Consider the following 21,854-nt stretch of genomic DNA (forward strand, 5'->3'; position numbering starts at 1 on the left):
ATTGTAATTTGGCTCCCTCATATACAGTCGCTCAATAGTAGAACCACTTTGAGAATGAAGTATTTTTATGTACTTTGCTTCAATAGCAAATAGTTAAATGTGAACCTCCCTAGACCCATCATATAAACAATAAATTTGTCTTGTCAGTGTGGCGCATGTCAAAACAGACAAGACTCCACAGCTGTGTGCAGCACAGAGTGGATGAAGGATGAAGGCTCCCTCTGACTCAGTGGCGTCATCCTGCTCTCTGTTTGATCACAGACGAAGTATGGCGGCCCGCAGTTGCTTTATCACCCTCATTAATTTCTTATCAGACACACGGCTGCAATAAATCCCACGTTCTCCACCCCCACATCCTCACCCACCGCCACCCCCACCCTGAAGCTAAATTACAGGCAAAGCAATAACTTAGGAGGATGTGGTTTCAGCTTTACTAGTGGGGCAAATTCTTCATGTTGCCGACACTAACCGTTTCTGATTGAATGCAGCAGACGGTCATTTGTCTGGCTGCCGGGTGGGAGTCGGTCAAGAGGCGAGGATCTAAGGGGAGACGTGTTTCCTGCTCAGGGTTCATAAGGCAACAGAAGGACGGTGTCAGAGGTGTCAGTGGTGGAAAGTCTGCTGTGATATGTGTTGTGTAGCGTGCTGTGATGTACACGCCTGGTGCACAAATGTGACAGGCTGGCTGAGGTTACAATCGCATTACACTTAGCAACTTGAAACGCTTCAGAGTGTACAACGAACAGAAAAACATGAAATTAGGGTCAAAATGGAGTGTAGGTTTGGATAGACAAGACTGGAAATAATAGTATAGAGATAAAAAGTCACTGACTGATGATCCAGTTCATGCCGATCACTTGGGGTTGCACCGACTAGTTGACTTGTCGAGGAATTGGCTTTACTACTGTGTGTCGACGCTGAAAGTTTGAAGTGATTAATCGCTAATCACACGTTGCCTGAGTATGAAATGTTTAGCCAACAAACATGTGCTCAGTTCACAGCGTACACAGTGCTGGTGATGGATGAAGCTAAGAGCAGTTAGCTTTGGCTATCCTGATCGCCACTAAGATTCATACCACCAGCTATTTAGGGTGGTTTTTGGCCGGGGCTTCTTAGTTTTAGATGAAAGTACTGATTAGTTTTAATCACATTTTTTGTCATTTTTATATATGATACTTTTAGGCTAGTTTTAGCTCACGAAAACTACATACATAGCTACAGGCTTGGGGCTGGCTTACACTCTTCCACAGTTTCAGTCTATTTTTAGTAAAAATAAAAGAAGTTGTTTTACAACACAGTGCACATCGTTTTGACAAAATACTACTGTGTTCAGAAAATAGAATGTCCAAGATATCTTGTTGTCCACATGACTGGCACCCTCCTTGAACTTAAGCTTGTGAATTGTATTTTTAATTATTTGTTTTTATTTGTTTCTATGTCCGTCAAAACATGTCTTGACGTAAAACCGGTCTGTGGCACAACAAAGCCGTGGAACTGCCGAAAATGTCCTAAAAAAACAGCATTGATGTCACAGAATAATCAATTTTGAATTGTCAACTTAAAAAAAAAAATCTTTAGTGGTCAACCTCTACTTATGATACTGTATAATTAATTTTGGGTGACTCAAAGCAAGGGACTTGTGTTTATGCATATTTGTGAAATGTGTGATTCTATATTTTTAGTTCAGCTTGTTTGCAGGGGTTGTACAGTGACGCCCCTTCCTTTCTATGAAATCAAAGTCAAGATACTGTAATGACATTCTCTTCAAACTCGGCTTTGTGCGTACTCTTTGCGTGCCAAGATGCCAAACTGTGTCAGCATTGTCAACTGGACATTAGCCCTTAGCCAAATGCACTGTGAATTGTGCGTTGGACAATATCCGCTAATAAAGGGACATTTGTCTGCTCTTTTGTCAGTAATTGTGATTGAGTTGTTTTGCTTATTGGGATGTATTTTGGGATTTCTGTGACGTGATATAGGGAATGTCATTTGAAAAATAAGACAATTTTATTTGTATTTTAACATTCGTGTAAACACACGCACAAGCAACACATTATTTACTCCATCTTTTTGCCTCCAGAGGACGGCAGGAAACAAGAGACCTCATTGTGTGTACAGCACAACTTTGATGCAGAATTTATGCTTAGAGCAACAGCTGCTTCTGTTTCTGCTGCACTCAGTGTTCAATATATTTTTCTTTTCGTTTTACACTTGTGTCTTGAATAACCAGTGGGTCATTGGGGTTACGCACAACAGGAGGGATTCACATTCAACAGCCATAGCTAGGCAATGAAAAGGCAGAGAATTAGAAAGACATGCTGTATGTTTCCAGCTACAGTTGGCTTGGCCTAACATGTGACGCCAATTAGTAGTGTAGAGTTTAAAGGGTTATTAATACACCCCAACAGTGGTCCTATTTTAGTTTCAGACAATATTTTAGAAATATTCCTCCAAAGTTTTAGATAAAATCCTTATCATGCGTGATGTCCGCAAATCTTGTGAGACTTTCAATAAAAGTGATTAAGCGTGCGACACAGGAAACGGTCTAGCTTTGTTGAGTTCTTTTGACATTTACAGTACATTAAAAATGTTGCTTATAAGACCACCTCGACAGTTAATAAATGTTTAATGATGGTAGCAGTTCCTGTTGTGTGTCTTCCAAAAATAATACTTCACTCACCATGTTTTTCAAGCACAAATTAATTTGCTACGTAGCTATTACTATTAATACTTGATTTGGAGCGCTTGAAAACTGTTTAAATTGCACATTTCACAAGTAGTTAATTGAATTAGTTCAGTCATTTCCCCGGCCTCCGATGTCGCACATTTCCAAAATTGCAACGCTGACAGTGGCTGACAAGCAACGCGACATTTGAAACAATTGAAAATGTAACGCAGTCGTTTTCTTGCTAAAGAACGTGTCTACGGAGCGTCTTTGGAAGAAGGACACTTACTTACACAGCGGACATGTGCGCGCGCGCATGTGTGTAGTTGTGAGAATGCTGAACGAGGTAATTAACATTTCCCCGGCATCAGCGGTGAACGCTCACGGCTAAAATGATCCACCGGGACCTCTGAGGCTGTAATGATGATACTCCATTCACATTGTCAGGGTGGATGCACGCATTTGCAGGCCCTTGTAACCTTGTTGCGATGGTACTAATGTTGTGATGTGGCCACACACCTGCACCGTGATGCAAACGGAGATAAATATTCAGTACTCTGAGAAACAAATATGCACAAACACTCCAAGATGACAGTTGCCATTTGTCTCACAGTAGGATTAACTTTAGTGCTTTACAGACCTACCTACTCCCCAGTTTTCACCCATACTATGTAAACAAATCGTTGACAAAAATATAAAAAATGTGGCGTCCCTCAAGGCTGTTTTTACTGGTTTTGATCTAGAGCCGCATGACAATGGACTGCTCTTTTGTTCTCCCACTGCTGAAGTCTCACTTACCCATCGATCATCTTCTGTGATGAATGATTTAGAAGGTGACCTCGCCTCAACGTTTTAGCTTTGCGCCCAACTGTCAAATCAATCTCCTCTCTGGCACCAATTGTGATGCAGCCATTTATCTTGCAATGAAATAAATTGTATTACAAAGGGGTTTGATTGGATTAGATCAGGTTTTTGGTCAACATTTGAGCAATTATTCAAACTGGCAACACTAGTGCACACCAACCAGTGCTATGGTTGTACTGAATATGTGTGATAAGAAGCCATTTAGATTGACCAACTGTCCAAGATACCTACCTACCTGTTCATTGAACGACCAACTGATTGACCCACCTACTAACCTATTTACTACAGACAACCAACTGATCTGGCTACAGACTGACCAATCAACCTACATACTAACTGACTGTCCAACCTATTCATTGGCCAACCGACCAAATAACTTAATTTAATTGTAATTTTAAAGATTAGAATCATCTTATCTACCTAGTAACTCATTGACCGACCAATCTGCCAGCCTTCCACATGCAACCAAATAATCAACCCACCTTCTTACCAACTGACTGACCATCCCTACAGACTAACCGATCAATGATGTACCTATCGACTGACTAACTGACATACGTAGTAACCAGCCAAGCTAATGACTGACCAGTGACCAGCCAACCTCCCTACCTACGATCATTGATCGGCCACTAAACAGACCAACTGATATACTCTACCTATCTACTTACCTGCCTACCGACCTGCCTTCTTTCCTGTACATACCATCCGACTTACCCACCTATTTACAGACTGACCTAACTACCTGCATACTATCTGACAAACCTATCTCCCCATCTCCTGACTGACTGACCAACCACCGTCAAACCCTACCAACCACATACCAGTCAGCCAACCAACCTTGCTAATGACTGACTGAATAACCTACCTATTACCTACCTACCAATCTACTAATGTATCTACAATTCACCAACTGACTGATCAACCGAACTACATATCTACATACTGACCAACCGTCTGGCCATCTGACCTACCTACCTACCTACTTACCTACCTACCTAGCAAACATGGTGAAGCTGCATTTAGCTATTATGCTGCACACAGATGGAATAGGCTGCCAACAGAAGTGAAGTCAGCCCCGAGTGTAAATGCTTTCAAATCCAGGTTAAAAACTTTGCTTTTTTCTTATACCTTTGATTAGGGACTTTTAAACAGCTTTAATTAAGTGTTTTTTTTAATTATTATTTTTATTTTTATTTTTATTTTTATTTTTTTCATTAAATTTTTTAAAGTTTGTTGAATAATGTTTTAAGATTGTTAGTTTGTAACCTATTTTCATTTATTTTTCTTCCTCTGAATGTTAACTACTGTTTCTTGATGCTTATGTGTTGTCTTTCCTCGTGTAAAGCACATTGAGTTGCCTTGTGTATGAAATGTGCTATACAAATAAACTTGCCTTGCCTTGCCTTGCCTACCTACCTACCTACCTACCTACCACTCGGTTGTGTTCATTTCAAACATATTGTTGCTTTGAGGCACTTCACTTGGCTCAGTGAAATAGGCAAAGGCCAATAAATGCTGGGGTGTGGTTCGACAATGATGTAGCAAGTTTGTATCAGGCATATGTATCAACATATGGGAATATTTTTACCAGTTTGTGAAATTTGTCAGCATGCTATACATTCCCTGATCGCTAATTTGTATGCACACCCAGCAGCAGCAAGTTGCTATGTATACAACTGGTACTATACATTAGCTGTATGCGGTATGTTTGAGTGAGAGTCTCAGAGGTCTGACAGGAGAGCTGGGACATGATTTAAATGCAGGTCGTCATGCAGCTTTTAAATTCTGCTTCTGTCTGTGTGCTTACTGGAAATCTCCTTGTTTTTCTTCCAAAGCCGGCCAAGAGCTCCGATGCACCACGTGGGTTCAGTAGGACATCCCACCATGAATTAATTCATACTTATTTAATGTCATTGAAGGATTGTGCATGAGTGCAGTTCTTTTTGGTCTGTTCTCACTGGGACAAGAATGACAAGGCCACCAAGATAATTGGATTGATGTTGGAATTTATGTGTGGGCTTCGGGTTCCTATTTAATTCCTCCGACTGGTTCATTAGACTCAGAAGCAGGACTTTAATTATTGTCAGTGCTGACTAATTAGGGTTGGTGTGAATGAAAATAAATGAAAATGTGGTGTTTGTTTGTGACAAAGCATTTTTTTTCATTTTACAAAAAAAACAATATTAATTTATTGCCATTGCCAAGCATGGAAGGTTTTGGTCGGCGATTTAATTGTTAATGTTCTGGTACATTAGAAAAAAGTGGGCTTAGCAAAGTTTGTAAATCCATATTTGCCCTAAGGCAACCAATGGCCTCATTAAGTCTGTTACATGCCAGGTAATTGTCTTTCTAATACTCTTTGCGTTTACTGTTGTAGTGTTAGAAAAATACCCAAATTACTGAGTTAGCACGAGTCTGTGTAATAGTGTGATTTACTGTATTGCTTTTAGCAGCCTCTGTGATTCCATCCATCCGTCCGTCCGTCCATCCATGCATGCACGCATCCATCCATCCATCCATCCATCCATCCATCCATCCATCCATCCATCCATTCAGCCATTTTCCTAACCGCTTGCTCCTCACAAGTGACGTGGGGATGCTGGAGCCTATCCCAACTGACTTCGGGCAGTAGGCGGGCTACACCCTGAACTGGTTGCCAGCCAATCGCAGTGTGAATCCCTGTGATTCAATTTGCTTTATAATGAACACATTGACAAAAACTCAGAGACTCTTTGGCAAAGATTGCAGGTGCCATGAATGATGGCCAGAGCTGTATATGACTAGAATGTCACTCAAAAATATATAACCACGGCAGGCAGGCCATCTGTTTGTTAGTTTGATGAGTACATCTTGGTTCATAGAAGATAATACCAAATATGTGGTTCCATTATGATTCCAAAGATGGATAAAAATTTTGTGGGTCCTTTCCTTGCCTCTGTGCTAACCCTCTACACACTGTCATTCGGTTGCAAGATAAAAAGGTTAAAAACGCTAGCAAGTTGCAATCATGGCCTCCTACATATTTTGCAGTTAGAAAGATAGACATAGTCAAAAGCTTGAATAAAAGCTGTCGGGTGAGCAATTCATCAGCGCATGGAGCTCGCTGATAGCCCCCCTTTCAGCGGGAACCGAGGTCACACTGCCACCCGTGGGCGTCCGTTTACCTCTGCCCCATCCGTTGGTGATGTATTCCAAGCCGGGAGAGATTGTGCTGGTCCAATGTTCCTCAGCCGTGTGAGCGGTGATGTCACACCCATTGCACGCCACCCCTTTGGGAGAGATACTTATGGGAACACTCTGGCTCAGTGTGCTCTTGTTGCAAACTAGCCTGAAGGTTGTTATGATACATTAGCTTTATTATCGCCGCCTTTTTTTTCCCCTCACCAACTCTATAAACACTATTGCCTGCCATTGAGTCTAAATTTGATTTAATGGAGCGGTTTCAACCGCCGCTGCGAAATGCCATTCAAACAAAGTGGGGAATAAATTTGATGTAATTAAAGTAATACACTCATCACTCAGATAGTGACTTCAGAAGTGATACAGTGCTCATTAGCTTTGTGATTCAGGACTGAGCAGTATGGATGGATGGATGGATAGATGGATAGATAGATAGATAGAATTTGAAGCCTTCACCATCATTTTAATCCTTACATTTCCCCACTTCAAGGTAATGATAGACGCACACACTTGGTTCAGCTCAGGCACTGATGCTCAACTGATGCAGTGTGCAGCCGAGGATTAGCTTTCTTCCATACACACATTGTCTTTGAGAGCTAGCTTTTCCGTCCGTGCCCTGCCATTTTTCAGAGATGAGAAGCATGCGCCGATGCATGAAATTGTCAAATCACTAATGACATTTCCCTTGCATAATGGCATCCCCTGAATTGGTACTTACACCTGGCTGTGCTTTGATTGAAGAGTGCAACGTGTGTGTGTGTGTGTGTGTGTGTGTGGGGGGGGGGGGGGGGGGGGGGGGGGGGGTCGTGTGCGTGTGTAGGGGTGCGTGTGCATGTGTGTATTGGGGCAGCAGGCGCGTGCCAGAGGACACACTTCCACAATTTTTCAATTTCTGGGAGACAGCCTGCCAAATGTACTTAGTTAGGTTATAAATTTGATTGGATGGATAACCATGTCCCCTTTTTAATGCCACCTTTAATGACGTGTCCTTGACTTTTCCACTTCGCTGTCTGTGTTTGTCCCACTATCATGACTTTCATTCTTGCTTTTACATGCGTATGATCTGACATATTTAGCATCAATATTGTAGGGAAATCTGGAGCCTATCACAGATGAGTCAAGGCATGAAGCGGGGTACTTCCTGGTCTGGTCACCGTTCACGCTGACATTCACACGTATGGACAGTTTAGACAAGAATCTTCAATGACTCTAACCTTCATGTTTTTGGAATGTGGTAGGAAAAGAACCCCAAGAAAGACTAAGAGATCACAATGATAATAATATACTTTTTCATATAAAATCCCTCATTTATTCCAAGGGAGGACCCACCCCTCAAGCAAAACTGGTCTTCAAATAGAATGCTTTGTTTGGAGACCGGTTATGCTTTGCCATCTGTTTGGCAAGGGATGACAGTCGCTTCCGCTGGAACAAAAGGAACCTTTGTTGCTCAATGATTACTTGGATTAAATTAATTAGGCAATTAGTTTAAGAAACATATGGACACACTCTGCCACAAGTAATATATAGTATCAAACTGGTTCAAAAAGAGCAACTTAAACCAGATCGTTTAATTAGGTCTGGTGGTCATATTGCACTGATATATTTACAGCCATTAAGTCACGTCACTACAATTGTACTAAATCAGACTGTGGCTTTATTATGCAAAGAGTCCATTTGTGCTGGTATGGAAAAAGTCACTCTTGAACAAAGAACCTTGAATCCAGATAATATACAGTATGGACAAATTGTGGATTTTTTGTTTTTTTTGTTTTTTGTTTTACATTGTTCCAGGTTTTGTTGGCTTCACCGAATTATTTTTGCCACTTACATGAACAAAAGTGCTAAAGAGATCAGCAAAACGGCCTAACAAGACCTACAGACTATAACAGTTTCATTCACCATAATATAATTAACTGCTGCTATTTCAGACACGGCATTGGCGTGTGTCCCTATCCACACACACAAGCATTTATATGACTATGCGTTTGTATACGTATGTGCACATTTTACCAATATTCCTTAGACATGCATGTGAGTGTGGAGAATTGCTGCATTGTGCTAGAGGTCAGTCTTGGGCTCGCCTCGGGCCGTGTCATCCAGCGTCGCTGATTTCAAAGAGGGAGACTCACTTCACACAAATAATAATTAGGATACCCAGTGGCGGCGCACAAAGAGTTGGACCATCTGGCATAAATCTTTCCAAGCTTCAGTCACACATGACCCTGCTGTGCTGTGTATGCCTCAGACGTCGACCATGTGGTGAGAATGTGCTTTTTACAGACGCTACTAGAATTTGTGAAATGACCTACTGTAGAATAGATGCAATAAATCACGGGTATTATAAAGTTCAGAGATTACTATGTATGAAAGTCTTTCTTATTGCAGAAAGATGTACAATTGGCTTGCTAATGCATAAATGACTGAATTTGATTTACACACCTGATTGGTGTGCAATTTAATGGGAATCAAATGGGTGAGTAGCAAGGTCATTAAGTTCAAAGTCCAGATGAAGTGTTTTTAAAGATTGGGAAGGGATTTGGGGCCAGGTCATGCTATGTTCCATAATCCACAGATAATAGGACGGAGCAACTCGCACATCGTTGACGTAGTAGAAGGAAGGTCAGGGACAGACAGGGTCAGCAACTGAAAAGTGCAACAGAGTTTTGCATGGGCGCATACTGTACGAAAAGGCAATGAGAGTGAGTGTGTAAACACTGGAGAGTGCACTGCCAACTGTGACATTTTCATCATTTATTACTGTATTACTGGACATTTCTTTTTCTGCTGGTTTCTAATTGCTTAAATTATAGCACCCTAAGTTGCAATGGCATGCACTTCAGATATGCACGTTCACAATCACCATTTTTTTCTTTTTAAATCAAACTTTTACAGCAACACTTCTGGACCAAACTTAGTACATAATGAATGTGCTAATTGCGTTTTTGTGTTTCGTAACTGCAGAACACTGCTTTTTTTAATGAGCCTTCACTATTTCCTAGAATGGCCACTTTAGTTAATGAGCCTGAGACTATCACTATTCATTTGGTCATTTCAGAAATGGAATTCATAAATTCAAGGAAAAAATATATTTCCCCCCACTTCCAATGCTTGAAAAATATCCCTTTGAGGTGAATCCCAAGCAGATAAAAGAAATTTCCTCAATTAAATGTAAGGTGTCCTGGAGCTTGTTTCTGTGCTACTAGTTGCATCAGTGCCTGTGGAATACAACAACTGCAAGGGGTATGAGGTCAAACGGCAAAATTATATTTTAAATTAGGGAAGTTTGTTAAGAAAATATCTCACAAAAAGGGGCTATTCAACATAGTTTATACTCTACCATAAATACTACACACAAGTAATTCACAAGCTGCATATGGCAAATAACAAGCCAGCATAGTATAATTTACATTTTCACTCAGTGCTCCTGCATGTGAAACAAACTTCACTAAGAGTTGCTTCAGAGTTCTATCAAGTAAATGGGCCGAAGTTTTTAATAACACCACAAAAAGTCTGTTGCTAAGTGTTTTTGTTGAAAAATATTCGCTAGAGTGGTTGATAAGACTCTAAATTGGTAACACTAAGTAATTGTAGCCCCTTGCAACAATGTGGTACTACACTGAATGCATAAAAATTTAAATTCAAATTTGCCAGTACAGTATTCTGTAAAAACCCGTAAAACACCATCACTTTTAAAATTGTCAGTATAGTGACATTTGAGGCTTTTTTAATGGAGATTTTTAATCAGACTTCCAAAACATGTACTAACGAATTAACATGAATAGGTTAAAGTATTACAGAATATCAAAATGTAGTTTGTATAAACAGGGCTTAATCAAACACTTAAGTCAAAAAGTCACTTTTGCTGCGTGTGCAGAAAAATAACGACAGCTGAACTGAGGTGCTAAGGAGATAGTGAAGACTTCCCTTGAGTCTCTCACCCCTGACTGATAGATGCTACTGATAAAAGTGGATCAATATGACACTGATGGTGTTTTATGATACCAATAAGATGCCCGCTGCTTATCTCTCAACTGGCAAAACGCCCAGTCATGGAGTACTGCAGTTTGTACAAGTCAAGCCTGCGCTTATTTATGACGAATGGAATTTCACTGTTTTGCGCTGGTTAAGTTGTTTTTCCCCCTTCTATCGCCATGCTGACCTAAAAACACAACACTTCCTTCCCTCTGCACCACATCTTTCAGATGCATAATGAATAATGGATTGCACTTAGATCTTGTCTAATTCATCTCCCGACGACGTCAAGTGTGCACACCCGTGTGGATTAGTCCAAGAGTGTACGTGAATGCGGAGTGCTTTTGGTGATGCGCCACCCCTACATGTTGACACACAAGCACACCGCCCAGCTCTTGTTAAGTGGACCATTACACAGCAAAAGGTCACCATTTCAAGTGCTTGGAAACTTTGCTTGCTATTTTTCAGATTCTTCCGATACAACTGATATAAAAAGTTTACACACCCTTGTGAAAAAGCCAGATTCTGATGAAAGCAAGGTTGAATTTTTGGGGCTCTTTTTCTTCAGCTGGAACTAGGAGCTTAGTGAAGACGGAGGGAAATATGAGCAGTTGGCGTTAGCACAACAAACCTTTTGGCGTCTGCTAGGAAGCATAAAAATGTCATGGGAAGCTTACTAGAACATCTGAAATGTTATTGGCGTTAATCAGAGGTACTTTAAATAGTGCTGCAGACTCCCATTTAACATGAGCTTGAATATGACTACTTTGATCACAGCCACATCCCAGTTATGAGGGTGTGAACAGTTGTGCAACCACATGATATCAGTAGTTTAGTTTGTTTCAGCTGCAGTTCCTCTGAAAGACATTTTAGCTTACATGCTTTTTCTAAGTTTGTGGATTTTGTCTTCGTTTTTCATTTTTAGGTATTTTTAAGATTGTTCATTTAACAAATTAGCTATGCATAAATTAAAAAAATCTATATTTTAATAGTAAAAAAAAATCATTTTACACATAATGAACATTCTACTCTGGTAGTACAAAAAAAAAACATGGGAGCATTTCCTTTTGTGACAAAGATGTCAGTTGTGACTGATTTAAATATTTTTTTTATTTCACTAGTAGTAACTAGATAAAAAAAAGATGGACAAGTTTGCATTTGCTTGCTAAACTGAAACATCCTGATCACCAGTGACTGTTAACTATTTCAAATCTTAATATTTTTATATGTCGACTCTCCCATTTTGTGTTAGATCTTTGCTCAATTTACATCAGTCTACTTCGAGGAAGCCATCTGTCAGCTCGATTGTATCAAATCCGTTTTCTGTTGTTGGCTGAGCATGTTCTATTTCTGTCTCACTACTAGTACACCAGGGCTGAACAGCAACTCGCTGAAAAACTGTGATATTGCAAGCGACTAGCGTTTTAGTGAGAAGGCAGTAAAAAAAAAATGCTGTTCTCTGCTGTCAGCAGTATGACGATTTCCCCATTTGCCGCTGACTGTTCTCAAATCAAATATTCTCTTTGCATGAAAAGGGAAAACTTCAAATGTTTCACAATGTTAGACATTGCTGGGCAAGCAGCGTTTCTTCCCTGCTTCTCTTTTAATGCAAAGTGTCTTACAGTATTTTCTCTCTCTCACAATACCCAAACACAAGCAAATTCAGTGTCCTTCAAAGGCACAGCCACTATTTGAATTATCACATCACAACTGTCCCTTGTATGTGTCACAATGTTCTGGTGATCTAGAGTTGTGAGTTATTTTGGAGCTAGATTAGTTCAGTTTTTATGGCAAGTGAGAATGAAATTGTATAAATCCTATCATAACAAATTAGAGTGACCGAAATGATGATATCAGTCCTCGTTCGGCGAGAAACCTTCATGATCTTTTGAGCTGCAGTTGCATCCTCTTTCCGTCCTTATTTGATGAAACATCCAGTATTATTTTCCATATAATCAGTAGAAATGTCCAATGCCAGGTTGAGAGGCTTTTTATTATTCAATTATAACTTCAGACTCCAGCTTCGATTAAGGGCTTTAGAAATCAACTTGACTTGAATTAAAGTAAGCTAACAGCTAGCCTTTGGCTGCTGCAAAGCAACATGGCAGACTTCCCGTGTTTTTTTTTTGTTCGTCCTTCAGACTTCTTTGGTGTTCTATTCATGATAGACATGCTAACCAAATTTCCCGTTGCTAAATGTGGGCAATGCTTATTTAACCTCAGAATAACTAAGATAAAGAAAGGAATCAATTTCGAGTGGGCCTTTGCACTGCATGCTCAGGCCAATTTAAAAAAAATTCTCTGGGGAAATAAAAAGGAGGTACAAATCTCACATAATGTCAATAGTTCCACTCCACTACATCCATTCATGTGTCAGCACCGGCAGCGTGAGGCGAGCACCTGTCAAAACATTCTGGCAATGTAATGGAATGACCGGCAATCTTAACATGCACGGCAATAATTAGAACCTAAAGTAGCAGGCAATTAACAGTCTGTCAAGTGATGTAACAAGCCTTTACTTTCTCTAGTTAATGCTTAGGCAAATAACCACTTTTTTTATGTTTTTTTTTTTTTTCTAATGTAGAATTTGGATATTTCAATCACTACTTTGATGAAAGTAAAATCGTGTCAGCAGTGCTATGATGTCCACCGCTTGGGTAATTTATTTAGAAAGATGAGCGGCAGGTGTTAGGTTAGGATGTTTGCTTTTTCACAATCTAAAGTGAGATATATCCATGTGGACCAAATATGTAAATTAGGACTGAGAGTATGTGTATGGCTGGTGTAATGCATTTAGAAAGTAAAAGGGCATACTTTGATTTTCCATTAGCTAATACAGTCGATTTAAAAAGTCTACACAGTCGTGTTCCTTTAAATAAAGCATTTAAAAACATTTTCCACGGTTAAAGTGACCTATAACCTGTACAATTGGGTGGAAGAAATAGATCTTTTGGAAGGGGCTAATAAAAATAAACAACAACACATACTCTCACAACTGGGTTGTGGCTGTGTTCAGATTTTACAATCACATTCAAACTCATGTTAATTCGGAGTCAGCACAAATGTTTCACCATTTTAAAGTGCCTCTGATTAACCCCTAAAAAAGTTCATATGTTCTTCACTTCTCTTAAGCTAAGTTTTGAAATGATTAATCTTTTTTCTTTTATCACAACAAATCTTGTAACAGGATGTACAGAGGTGTGTAAATACACATGCATCCAAAAGGCTGGTGTAGTCTGGCAGCAAGCACATATAAGGACACCCTAATTATGCTGATGAATGAAAAGGGAAGGACATCCCAAAATATGCTAATCAGTTCATGGCATCATTGAATGACCTTCTAGCACACTACAATTGGCAGCATCACCTCAAACTAAACCAATCCTCAATGCAAACATAGTTCCAAATGCCATTTATTAAGATATCAAAGATATTTGTCATTCTTTTCAATCATAATTCCTATTACTTGGCAGGCTGCAATTTTCCAACAATACACTGTAGGGCAAAAACGTCTCAGGACGCAGCTCTTGTATAATTAGTGTGGATGCCTCCGTTCCCCTCAATGCACTGAACAAAAACATAAATTCAATACGTTTTGCTTCCAATTTCTGCAGCTGAACTCAAATCCTCCTTTTTCTAATGCACACAAAAGGCCTATTTCCCTCAAATATTGTTCCCAAATGTGTCTAAAATTGTGTTAGTGAACACTTCTCCTTTGCCAAGATAATCCTAACTCTTAACCCCCGCACTTAATTGCCAACATTAGTGATCCAACTGGTTACTTCCTGTGAATGTCTTTACATCATAGTCTCTTGTACAAATTCACACATGTATTATTTACTGCTCTGGTCAGACATGTGCCTTGAGGACACCATGTAGATTTTCAGTCCAACTCTCTTAAGCATTAGTTGGCAGAAGTCAACGTTTGATACATGCCGCTCCGCTGGAGAGCCAACCTGAAGACCAAACAGACTGACTATACATCCAATCAAGCAAGTGAAATTACATATCTGCTGCTGCTGCTGCTGTTTGTTTATTCACTTTTATAACATGGAAAAAGAGGGCTTCTTCACTTATACTCCCAGAGAGCATTTGGCTGAGACTTCAGAAAGAGACTCACATTATTCAAGAAACACTTTATTCACTGCTATCTCCTCAAAGAGAATAGGAAATAATTTCCTCTCCCTCTTGCATAGGTTGAAAACCTCTTTGTTAGCGCAAGATCTGACTACTCCAGCTCATACACGTCTGTCATTGTTCTGCTTTTAAATTGTGTCCTTGGCTGTGAGTTGACTCTCACTTAGTTAATTAAGAGGAAAACTTGTTTTGATTGCTTGGATACGAAGGCAGCTGTATTGTCTGCAGATATCACTTGAAGGTTCATTAAAAGGTAACATCTGGGACATCGCGGGTCTACAGCAATTTAAAATCAATCCAGGACTTATTAACTGATGTTCAACCTAAATTAGGAATCCATCCATCCATTTTATATTGCTATTCTGCTCATTGGTCAGCTGGAGGCTATCAAAGCTGAATTGAAGTGAGTACACCCTGGACTGGTTGCTAGTCAATTGCAGGCAATTTGGAATCCTCGCTAATATTCCGATAATTTGAGATCTTAAATAGAAAAGCTTAAAATGCAGATATTATATTGATACACTTATTTTTTTTTTTTTTTTTTACCATTCATTGCAGTCAGTGTTGGTAACACAGTGCTGTATTGTTGTTTGAACATTTCTGTCACAGTCAGAAAATCTTGGTTTGAATTCCCATTGCAACAGCTCTGTGTGGTTCTCTCACATTCCAAAAACGCGTATGTTGACTTAATTATAAACAATATAAATTAATTGGCTAGGAGGACCAATTTATATCATATGGCGTAAATTAGCTTTGTTTGTCATAATTAATTTTATAAATTACCCCCATTGCCACTTTCTTTATCTTGTATTATCGTAAAAATTGTCACTTTGGGGGAATGGATTGATATTTTAGCCATTTTGAACCAGTGATTTTAGCGTTTTATCACAGGCTCACTTTTGTTTATGTGGATTCTTATTTACAGTCTATTGTATGAAAAGGAACATTCGCTACTCAAACAGTACTTTTATTATTTTATGCGTTTCAGAATTCAGTCAGTGCTTTACTTTTTTTTATTTTTATTTTTTTTAAATGTTTGCCCTTCTCAGGTCCACTCCACTGTGACCCTCCATGTAATCTGAGCCGCTTCCAGAAAGCTCACGGCTGCCGTACATGCGGTTGCCATGGAAATAGCAACACTCACAAGGTTCCAGAAAAACCTTTTTTTTATGAAATAGCTTCAAAGTATGACAAAACACGCGTGGGCGTCCAGCCTGAATTTTCCATCAGGTTTTGAATCCCCCCACCCACCCCCCAAACATTCAGTGGGGGTTTATTTTTGAAAACGCACATACTGTTTAGATTGAGAACAAGGTTTTTGTCTACTTCCCTTGGTCTTTTATTACCTTTGAAGACTGTATAACATTATGATTCCAACACATACATATTCCAGAGGCTTCTCTCCTGCAATTCTTTTTATCTTTGACTGAAGAGTCTTCACACAGCCGTTTGTCCATGCCTGTCAGTAACTCTTTTTGTGTTCTTCAGCGAATATAACGAAGGAAAAAAGACAATTTGCCTTTGTTTGACAGCTTTGCATGTGTCTTGTCATCTGCATTGTGATTGAGGAAGACTTTGAAAAGCCTGTTGACTGCAGAAACAAAGCAACCAATTATGCAGTCTTGAGTTCATTTTGATGTTAAAAGGCTTGTTAACTATGGACTATATGACTGATTGCCTTCTATAAATAATGTACAGGGTGTCCATACAAGTAAAATAATTTATTACAAAGGCAGTTGTGGAGATATTTTTGCTAGATTTTTCTAATGAGTTTTGGTTGGTTGGTTGGTTGATTGATTGATTGATTGATTGATTGATTGATTGATTGATTGATATTTGGTGATAACAGACAACACATACTTCCAATCAGTCAGTCAGGTATCACCGAGGATAAAAACACAATAAAGCCAGAAGGCTTATTTCCATTGTGGTCCTCAACACATAGCATGACAGAAAAAACAAGAAACATAAAAGGACAACATCATTTCATCAGCTAATGACTAATAAGATCAAATTTCAAAAGTCAAACATTCAAATAAAAAAATAAAAAATAAAACACAAATAAAAAAACAATTTTAAAACATTAATTTAAGAAATCAAAACCTCATGTTTTACATGTAAAAACTGGGTATAAGTTACCATAGCATAATACAGATACTTTGTGGCTCATAAAATACACAATTTATTATTAAAAAAAAAAAAAAATGTACGTTAATTTGAGTAGTTAAGAGTTGTTTTTTAACCATAATTTGAGAGTCATTTTAAAAACATGTAAAGATCCAGATTTTTATTTGTTTTTTTTTTGTTTTTTTTTAACTTCATTTAATAGACCTCTATATGGGCACCATTATTTGCATGACGATACTCAATTTCTTACCATGTTCGCTGTAGAATAGCCTCAACATCAGTTTCCAAACCATCAACACAGTATCTGAAACACAAAATTTTAATGTGATCAAACAATTTAATAAACACTGATTAAGATGAAAACAAATAAGCTTAAGATATCTCATCAACTGCCTTTTTTTGTCTTGTCAAGAGACTTTAGAAAAACCTTTATTTCCTGTGCAGGCATGTTTTAAGTAGCATCTAACAGTGTAAAAAAAGAAATTACGGTACACACCCTGTAAAGTGAATTCAGAAATGTTTCAAGTACATATACTGTATGTTTGAAGAGAATTGCTAAAACTAAGAGAACTATGTAGTACTCGCTTGATTTGCCCGTCTCTGCGGTGTTTCAAATTTACCACATAATTATTCTCACTTTACAGGGACTTTAAGTGTTTTTCCCCCCTGAGTTTTTACATTAGCAAGAAACTCCAAGTTGTTTGCCAGTGTAGTACCACATTCTGCCACTACATGTCAGGCACACTGAGTTCTCCTTGAAGAGATGCAGTGTAGTGTAACAGCAAGAAGAACAGATAGTGAAGTAATCCCTAACTAATATTGTAGTCCGCCACAGTAGTATTTTTGTGTGTAATGTGGGAAAAACCATACAGCACACTTTTAAGCTACTTACCAAAAGTCTTTACTGGGCCACAGATGTCCCTGCTGGCTGTCTTCTTTTATGACGAGCTGTAAAGTGTAGATGGCACAGTTGTGATCCTGACAGCGGCACTATGTTAAAACTTTGGCCCGAGATGCATTTTAGTGTCCCACTCCCACTCAGGAATGGCCATCCGTAGGCGAAGACAAGGCTCAATAAGCACACAAGTATTTCTAAATGGTGTAATTGCTTCCTGGCTACATTCGTGCACTGCAAACAAATTTGCTACTCAGAGGATAGACTTGCTCCTAATTGGACTGAGAAACATCCATGTGTGTCCAGCGTATATTTACACAGAAGAGCACCGTGGCAATTAATACAGTCATAGAGCTTGTGGGGTATGAGGGGGAAAAGAAATAAATGACTCTTCAAAACTCTTCATGGAGTAGACTTTTTGCTATAACTAGGTGCTTAGGTGACACATTATTATGCACGTGGTCGCTCTTGTGCTTTTTTTTTTTTTTTTTTTTTTTTTTTTAATTAACACTGCATCGGAACGCACCGTGCATTTAAACCCGGGGCCGCATCCCCTCGTCACCACCTCCTGTCATTGGGGCAAGAATGATGCAACTCGTGCAATTTTATGATCCGATGAATGCAATTACTGGACCTGTCAGGAGTTTGGGGCGTCTTTTTGTCCGTGATGTATGCACTGTGCACATTCTGCGATAATATATACACGCTCTGTCTCTATGACACACATGTTGGAGAGTGCTGATGCATGTACTATGGATGGTTAATACAGGCAGATATTAGCAATATATGGAAATGTATTCTGTGCATGAACAGATGCATTTTTCATGTGGGTGCACACACTGTATCTTGTTTATTACTGACTCAGACAATGTTTCACTTGAGCAGAAATGGATTGGAACATGCCCTTGCGATTGACTGTCGACCTGTTCAGGGTCTTGTGACGCTCTCTATAAATGCCTTTTCATTATACAGTAGTTAGTTTCTTACTTCCATTTGAGTTTTGATTTATTTATATATTTATTTATTTATTTATTTATTTATTTATTTATTATACTTTTAGTTAGTTTTAATTCATTTTAGTTTTTCCATTATTATTATAAAATACATTATTTTAGTTTAGTTTTTATTACTTTTAGAATAAGTTTTCATTTAGAAAATTTTGTGTGCAATTCTTGTGGGCAAGAGGAAAATAACCATCATGGTAAAAATTGATAAAAAATATTGTTTTTGAAACATCCATCCACAAATCAAATACAGGTACTGTGTAACCCAGGTACTATATAAGAGTCCACAGACTTTCTATTACAATAAGTAATACACAAGAACAATGCACAATAAATTACATTTTCCCCGTTAGTACCTATTAGCTTCCTTATTGTTGTTTTTTGCATTTGCCTGTATGTAATTATGTTCCCATTGTGTCCCTCTTGCCTCACCGCTTCATAATGGATGACAACTGGTGCTGGCTTGAAAATCACTCTCCAAAAAAGGTCACCAAACAGCCTTTCAAGGCCACTCTTTATTTTTGCTGTCACCCTCCCAACACACTGGCGCGTCCCCCGGGGATTTGGGCCGCTAACGTTCCGTGACAGCCCTCCATCAAACTGGCACGCGGATCTCATTAAAGTCAGCCAGCGTTGAGTGTTTTTTGGGTTTTTTTTTCCCCGACCGGCCCTTGCTGAGCCTAACCATCCCCATACCTGCTCAACTTTCCTCAGGCCGTTGCTATGGAAACTGTTTGGTAGGAGATAGTTTGGAGCATACCCCGCTCCCTTCTTCCCGTACGCCCACACGTCACTCAATCCCAGGAGAGGGAGCCATGGGGGCAAATGTGGGCGCCAACTTTCTGAGCCGAGTCCAATATCCGCAGGCAAGGTGGAGCTAGGGAGGACGATCGCAGGTGTGTGTCTGTCTCTCCGCTTTCACGCAATATGAGGTGTGAAGTGACTTGGGAACACAGTGGCTCAACTACTGCCAATTGTTCCCCACCTTTTTAGTCGTGGATTTTTTGCGGAAATGTGGAAACCGGCCAGGATGAGCAACACTGTCACTTTGAATTATTCAAACCACATCATCGCCGTGGCCCTTCACGAGCAACAAAATACATTCCTACCTCTGTTCCCAACTACTGTATGGTTTGGATTAGGAGCTGTTCATTTTTGTTTCTCCATACTATTCATCTTCATATGCAGTACAGGCGCTATAAAAAGTGTACACACCCCTGTTTAAATGCCAGGTTTGTATGATAGCTATATAAAAATGATCCTCCTGTGCTCCTCTTTGATGTTCTGGAAGCTCTCTGAGGGCCATGGCCTGTGCTGTAAGACGTGACTACAAATGTCAGAAAAGCCGACTAGAACATCAGAGATTTATTTCGGGTCAATCTGAGACACTTGAAATGGTGGAATGTGTGTGCTGAATCCCATTTAGTATGAGTTTGAATGTGACTGGTTAATTCTGAACACTCATATGAGGGTGTGCACACATTTGCATCCAGATTATGACATTTGTTTAGTTTTTATTTCCTCTCACGAAACGATTTCATGACAGGTCATCACAGGTTATAGGCTATATTCATGGTGAAAACAATGTTTGAAATTACTCAACCTCTAACCTAATTTTTATATCACAAAAACAACACATTGCATTGATGTGGTATGCTTTGGTTCAAGAGTTCTGACTTTGCCTTTTCATACTTCTCATCTTCATGTATATGTTGTGGTATTATTTGGATCAAGAGCTGTTCCTTTTTACAGTCATTCTGGGGCACGGAGTGTTTATGATGTGGTATGCATTGGATCACAAGTTGTTCCCTTTGTGCTGCGTAGTGATCATCTTTTGTACATGATGTGGTATGCTTTGGGTTATGAGCTGTTACTTTCCTTCTCCATGCTTCGATTTTGGGACATGAATATATTCTCTTACAATAGATAACAAACAAACACCTTGCTTTCCTATGACAATATGATACTTCATCTTTTGCAAGCTCGTCACTGAGATGTATCCTTAGTCATCAAGTTGCCACTTTGGTCCTAAAGATACACTATAAGACACACTGACTTGTCAATGGGGGGAACAGTTGTGCGAGTTTTTATGTGTATATATTTCCCCGTGTGTCCTGACTTTGCGCATGACATTGTTGTGCTGCAATCCATTATGTCGGACAGATGGCGCATTTTCTGCTCGAGTAGATTGATCTGTCTTTTAAATGCATGGCTGTAACAAATTCATCCGCGTGGGGGTTGACATTGTTGCGCTCTCGTCTTATATTTCCCACCAGTATAATGTCTCGGCTCCCAGCAATGTGTGAACATATTGAATGACAGCATAATGGCGCGGCGGGTCGCTTTTGAAAAGCGGGCAATTTTACTGAAATGGCAATCCTTCACAATGTATCACATATCTGCTCAAACATTTTCAGGGCGTGTATATGAGAATAAAACATCATTAGGGTGAGCTGCAACTCTATGATAGAAGAAAGGCGGTCGGCTGAGAGTCACTTTCAGGGAAGATCAGGTATCTGTGTTGTGAGGAGGATGTACGGATGGTTGGTTGGGGGTTGAGGTTTACTTCCCCTGAGGGGAGTCCTCCTCTGTGTGCTGAGGGATGTGCAGAAGAAATGGAGCAAAGAGAGAGGATATACTGTTGTTCACAAACATGAAAGACTACTTACACAATGTACATATGCATTAGAAACTGCATCGTGTTGAATTAGTGTTAGTCGGCAGCAACTACCAGAATGCGTCATACACAGTGCATCATGTTGTCTTGTATTTAGGGGAGAGTTTGAAATACACTTGGACGTCACACACCCCTGGGACATCACATGCACAATTGGTTAGATTGTGCTGCTCCGTTTTGGGGAACCACAGTCTCAAAGAGCCGCCACAGGCCAGCCGCCACTGTGCTGACGCAGGACAATGTAATATGTTGTGATAGATGCTCAAGGCTGAAGACCAAAGAAAAGGCTTACATGCACTGCAGCTCAGCCACTACTTTTGGAACGAAGAGGCG

The 21,854-nt window shown here is 39.5% G+C and overlaps 1 long non-coding RNA gene across 4 annotated transcripts in view; it reads left to right on the forward strand.

Moving 5' to 3' along the window:
* Positions 1-21,854, forward strand: part of LOC144002978 (uncharacterized) — a 43,764-nt gene that overhangs the window by 8,888 nt on the left and 13,022 nt on the right. The window lies entirely within an intron of this gene.

The sequence above is a fragment of the Festucalex cinctus genome, chromosome 16, assembly GCF_051991245.1.
Source record: "Festucalex cinctus isolate MCC-2025b chromosome 16, RoL_Fcin_1.0, whole genome shotgun sequence".
Taxonomy (NCBI): domain Eukaryota; kingdom Metazoa; phylum Chordata; class Actinopteri; order Syngnathiformes; family Syngnathidae; genus Festucalex; species Festucalex cinctus.